Genomic DNA, 5,007 nt, shown 5'->3' on the forward strand with positions numbered 1-5,007 from the left:
CGGCCAGCCTGCCCCGGGGCACCGAGCTCGTGCCGGGGGCGGAGCCTCGCAGAGCGGCCACCAACGGCCAGTGCAACGATCCCCAACGGGGCGGGCAGGACGCGTCCCCTCCGAAGGAGGAGGGGAGGGAGGCCGCGAGATATCGGGGCACGGGTGGAGAAGGGCACTGAAATGAGCGGGGTGGGAGGGGGTGGGGAAGACTTGGGCGAGCTCCGCGCGACGCTCCAGGCGATCGGGAGGTAAAGGACACTCGGGCGCAGCTGCCCTCTTCCCTTCTGGCGCCTCGGTCCCCGGTGGCGCTCACCGTGCGCGCGCGGAGCCGCTGGAGATCGCGAGAGGCAAGGGTGGCGCTGCGTTCCGGGCAGTGTCGTGCGCTCCGTGGGCGCCCTGTCCCCGTTGCACCGAGAGCCGCTCCTAGTGAGGCGAGAGCCGGCAGCGGGAGGGACTTAGCCAGCCAGCCCTCCGGGCGCGAGGGGCGGGAGCAGCGGCGATGGGGCCTTCGAGCCGCTCGGGCTGCCCGGCGCGAACGCCTGCCGTAAATGGCGCGCTGGGCGGCCTCTGCCAGTCCTCCCTAAGCCCCCACGCCGCGGGGTGCAACCACTCGCCACAAGTTGCGACGGGCTTTGGGAGCGGCAGCAGTGTTACCTTGAGTTATGAGCTGAATCGAAGTCGGGGTCCTTCAGGCGAAGTCGTTTGACGTCCAAACGGGGACAATAGGTGTCAAGCAGCTGGCTCTGGAGCTGGCGACTGCCCCGTGGAGATCCCTTATTTGGTGGGGGGCGGAGGGAGGTTTCCGCGAGTAGGGGTGCGTGCGGTGGGTGGTGCGATCCCAGCTTCTAGAATTCCTTCGTACGCAGAGCGTGCAGGCGCCCTCACCCTAAAAGGGCTTCTGAAAAAAGACATCTCGGCGCTTCCCCACAAAACAATCACCCAGCAACCGAGGCGTTCTCTGTAGAACGTATCGGGCATGACCATGGTTGGTGGCTTTTGAAGTCTTACAACTCCGGGCTCACATTAGAAATAGTCTTCAGCTACCCCAAGAAGGTGTTTGTTCCACAGGCCTGAGTATTATGAATTACGAGGCTTTTTTTTCCCTTTTGTTTTAAAATTATGTAAAACTTCAAAAAGAAGGTTGAGTGAAATACATAACAAAAAATTTTAGGTAAGAGAATTATTCCAGATTTGGGGTGGGGTAGGTTTGGACAGGGAAGAGGAAATGAGAAACCAAGTGGTAGAGGAAAATGCATTAAAGTGACTATAACCAGTGGAAAACTCAGCAGCATGATATATGCCCACAGTAAAATAACCAGCTTATAATTTAAATTCCATGAAAAAGGGTTCTACTAAACCCACTGTTTCCTGGGGAGTAAGTACTGGCTGGCAACAGTGCATCCTCAGGGAACCCAGAGAAACAACTACAGCCTCAGGCCTGGAGATACTCCAGTTAACGGCAGTCTGTTATCTATTCATTCAAATATTTATTGAGCACCTGACTGTGTGCTAGGGACTCTCCGGTGCTAGAGATCGTGAACAAAAGAAGAATCGTTTTATGGAGCATACAGTCTAAGAGAAAAATACATAATCAGATAATGAAGTGATAAGAAAAGAAAAAAAATAGGCTGCCTGAAAAAGCCTTACAGGGTGACATATAAGCCAAGCCTGAAGGAAGTAAGGAAGAAGGCCAAGCAGTTACCCTGGAGGAACAATTTTCCAGTAGAGGAAATACCAAGGACCAAGATCTGAGATGAAGTATGTGGGCTGGGCATGGTAGCTCATGCCTATAATCTTAACACTCAGGAGGCTGAGGCAGGAGGATTGCCATAAGTTCCAGGCCATCTTGGTCTGTACAGTGAGTTTAAGACCAGCCTAAACTACACAGTGAGACTTTGTCTCAAAAAAAAAAAAAAAAAAGATGACCTATACATGGTGGGTTCAAGGATCAGCAAAGAGGCTGCAGTGGCAAGACAAAAGTAGCAGATGATGTTGGTGGCATAAAAAGGAAGGCCAGTCTTGCAGGACCTGATAAGTCACCCTGAGAACTTCGTCATATGCAGAGTGAAATGGGAAGTCTTAGTTTCATGATGATCAATCTGTGTTTTTAACCATGCTTGTTGTTGCATAGTTTATAGAAAGCATGAGAAAAGGGGTGGATCACATGAAAAAGAAAAAAAAGGGGTGGAGCAAAAGCTGAAGCTAGGAGTTGGGCACAGCACAGTGGCACATGCCTGTAATCCCAGCACTCAGAAGGCAGAGGCAGGAGGATTGCCGAGAGTTCAAGGCCAGCCTGGACTACATAATGAGTTCAAAACCACCCTAAACTACATAGCACCCTCTCAAAAGGAAAAAACCTAAAGCCAGGAGACCCACCCGGCAGGACATATTGCCTCTTGTGATACCAGGCCACAGCCCTCCCTGTGGTCACCTACACTCTGCCCCACAGGCTCTGCGGATGTCTAAAAACGGACAGGGCACTTGCCAAGGGGCACGCTGTTCACACAGGAGGTCTCTGGTGGCAGGCAACAGTGATGGCAGGCTCCTTCTTCCTCCCTCCTGCCATGCCTGGGCCTGCTTGGCCTCAGGGGGCCGGCCACACATCCTCTAGACCCAGCAGCTCCCTGACAGCCTCTCCCCAAACTGTGCCCGGCTATACCTGCTCATGTGGTAGGTGCCTGACATCTTGTACAGGATGTAGGCATTATTGACAGCGACGCTGATAGCAAACCAGAACACCTGCTGCCAGGTCTTGTTGGGTTTGTGAGAGGTGAAGTACTTTCTGTACTTTTTTTTTTTTTTGGGGGGGGGGTCATTTTGAGACAGGGTCTCGCTATGCAGTTCAGGCTGGCCTTGAGCTCACTTTGGAGCCCAGGCTGGTCTCAAACTCCCAACGATCCTCCTGCCTCAGCCTCCTGAGTGCTAGGATTACAGGCATGCACCACCACGCCCAGCTTCATGTACTTGTCATCGTATCTGCAGATGTAGCTGAGGTGGGTGGCAAAGGCCTGTACAGCCAGGGGACAGGGGATCTGTCCACCTCTCCTCTTAATGATGACACCTTGCTGCACCAGAGAATAGGCATTGGTAAGGAAGCTGAAGCGGCTCTTATTATAGCGGCAGATCAGGGACATAGTCCGCTACATCTTGATCTGGTGCTGGCCATGGGCAGGGGGCGTGGCCAGGCTGGCCAGCATGGATGGTGGGAAGCATGTACCGTCACTCTTCCCAGGGCTAAGCAGACCACAGCATGGAAGATGCCCTGCAGGGCATCCAGGAAAGGCTGGACCTTATAGAGCCACGTGCCACCCTGCCTTGGAGCCAGCTGATTATGGACTGAAACCTCTACAAGCTGTGAGCTAAATAAACTTTTCCTTCCTTAAATTTGGGTGTCAGGTATTTTGTCTCGGCAACAGGAGAAAAGTAACCAAGACACTCATGGAAGCTAAATAAGGCTTTTGTCAAGAAAAAAGAAAATATTTTTGAGGGCAAGCAAGATATAGAAGTCAACACATATGACGAAGATTCTCACTGGGAAGTTTATCTTATCCCAGAGGATATCAAGAAAGACCCCAAGCAATAGCATGCCTGGCACAAATACTTTGTACAATTTTTGCAGCTCAAATGATGTCAAGATAGCCTCGCTTACGTTGCAACAGAAACTCTCAAGAGTTCTGTGACTGCTGGGCATAGTGGCCCACACTTATAATCCCAGCACTCAGGAGGCTGAGGCAGGAGGATTGCCTGAGATTGAGGACAGCCTGGACTACACAGTGAGTTCAAGACTAGCCTGGACTACATAGTGAGACCCTTTCTCAAAACATTTTTAAAAAAGAGTTCTGTGACTTACAGCAATCTGCAAACTACAGTCTTGTGGCCAACTGGCCCTTCATCTGTTTTTATAAAGTTTTATTGGAACACAGCCACGTCTACTCAAGTACATATTTTCTGTACACCTAGAGCAAAGTTGATTGGTTGTACATAGACGGTAGAGTGTGCAGCACCTAAAATACTATCTCTTCCTTTAAAGAAAAACGTACATATTACCCTCCTATCATATTATTTTGAATTTTTTTCTTTAAAATAAAAAAGAAAAAGAATGTTCAGGGGAGGAGGGGAGAGGTTGAAGGGAGAGTAGGGGAGTGGAGGAAAAAAGAAGTTATATCATATATAGATACAAATTCTCTATGATGAATGTGATCTGTGTAAAAAATAATAAAATAAATGTTGGACAGCCACCTGTGGCTGATGGCTACCGTACTGGGGAAAAAAAAGAAAAAAAAGAAAAGAAAAATTTGCAAACTCCTGTCTTAAAACTGATACACATGCATCACAGTTCAGTAGAACACTCTGCTCGGGGTCGTCACTCAGGAGATGCAGGCTGATGGGGAAGCATTACTGTGCTGTATGGAAAGAGAACACTAGTAGTTAAATGCTCTGCACAGGCAAACATGCAAGGTGAGCCTTCGTCATATGACCCCGCCCAACCAGGAGGGGCTCATGGGATGACGTTCTGTCAGAAACTGGGTGAATCTAAAACACCTGGTGAACACGCATGGCTGTCTGCTTTCACTTCTTGCATGCAGCTTTTTCATCTCATTCTTTTGATATTCTGACCTTCTTTCAGTATCAGCAAGTCCAGGAAGACCAGTAAATACAAAACAAAACAAGCCTTTTGACTGACTTCCTGACCAGCCCAACGCCATGATCTCAGTAAGCCAAATGTGTCTGTTTCTCCTTGACAGGGACAGGACTAAAAGCTTTTATGTGATTTTTCTACTATGTTACTGTCATGCTACAGCCTTTTTTTCCTCCTAATCTAAAGCCATACAGTAATATAAGGTCTTTTTTGTTGTTGTTTTTGTTTTTTTTCTGGTACCGGGAATCGAACTCACAACCTTGCCCTTGCCAGGCAGGCACTGTGCTGCTGAGCTAAATCCCCAGCCCCCATAGGGTCATTTTATCACTGAAGAAGTAGGACATACCCTTTGGTTTTCCCAGCTGAATATGTCTATG

The 5,007-nt window shown here is 49.5% G+C and overlaps 1 protein-coding gene across 1 annotated transcript in view; it reads right to left on the minus strand.

Annotated features, from left to right (window-relative positions):
- Caprin1 (cell cycle associated protein 1) overlaps positions 1 to 481 on the minus strand; it is a 43,985-nt gene extending 43,504 nt beyond the window's left edge. Inside the window, exon 1 of the mRNA XM_005384149.2 lies at positions 305 to 481. The gene's annotated coding sequence lies outside the window, so the exon portion shown is untranslated. The remainder of the gene's footprint in view (positions 1 to 304) is intronic.
- Positions 482 to 5,007: the final 4,526 nt, after the last annotated feature.

The sequence above is a fragment of the Chinchilla lanigera genome, unplaced genomic scaffold (assembly GCF_000276665.1).
Source record: "Chinchilla lanigera isolate Chin_1 unplaced genomic scaffold, ChiLan1.0 scaffold00021, whole genome shotgun sequence".
NCBI classification, from domain to species: Eukaryota; Metazoa; Chordata; class Mammalia; order Rodentia; family Chinchillidae; genus Chinchilla; species Chinchilla lanigera.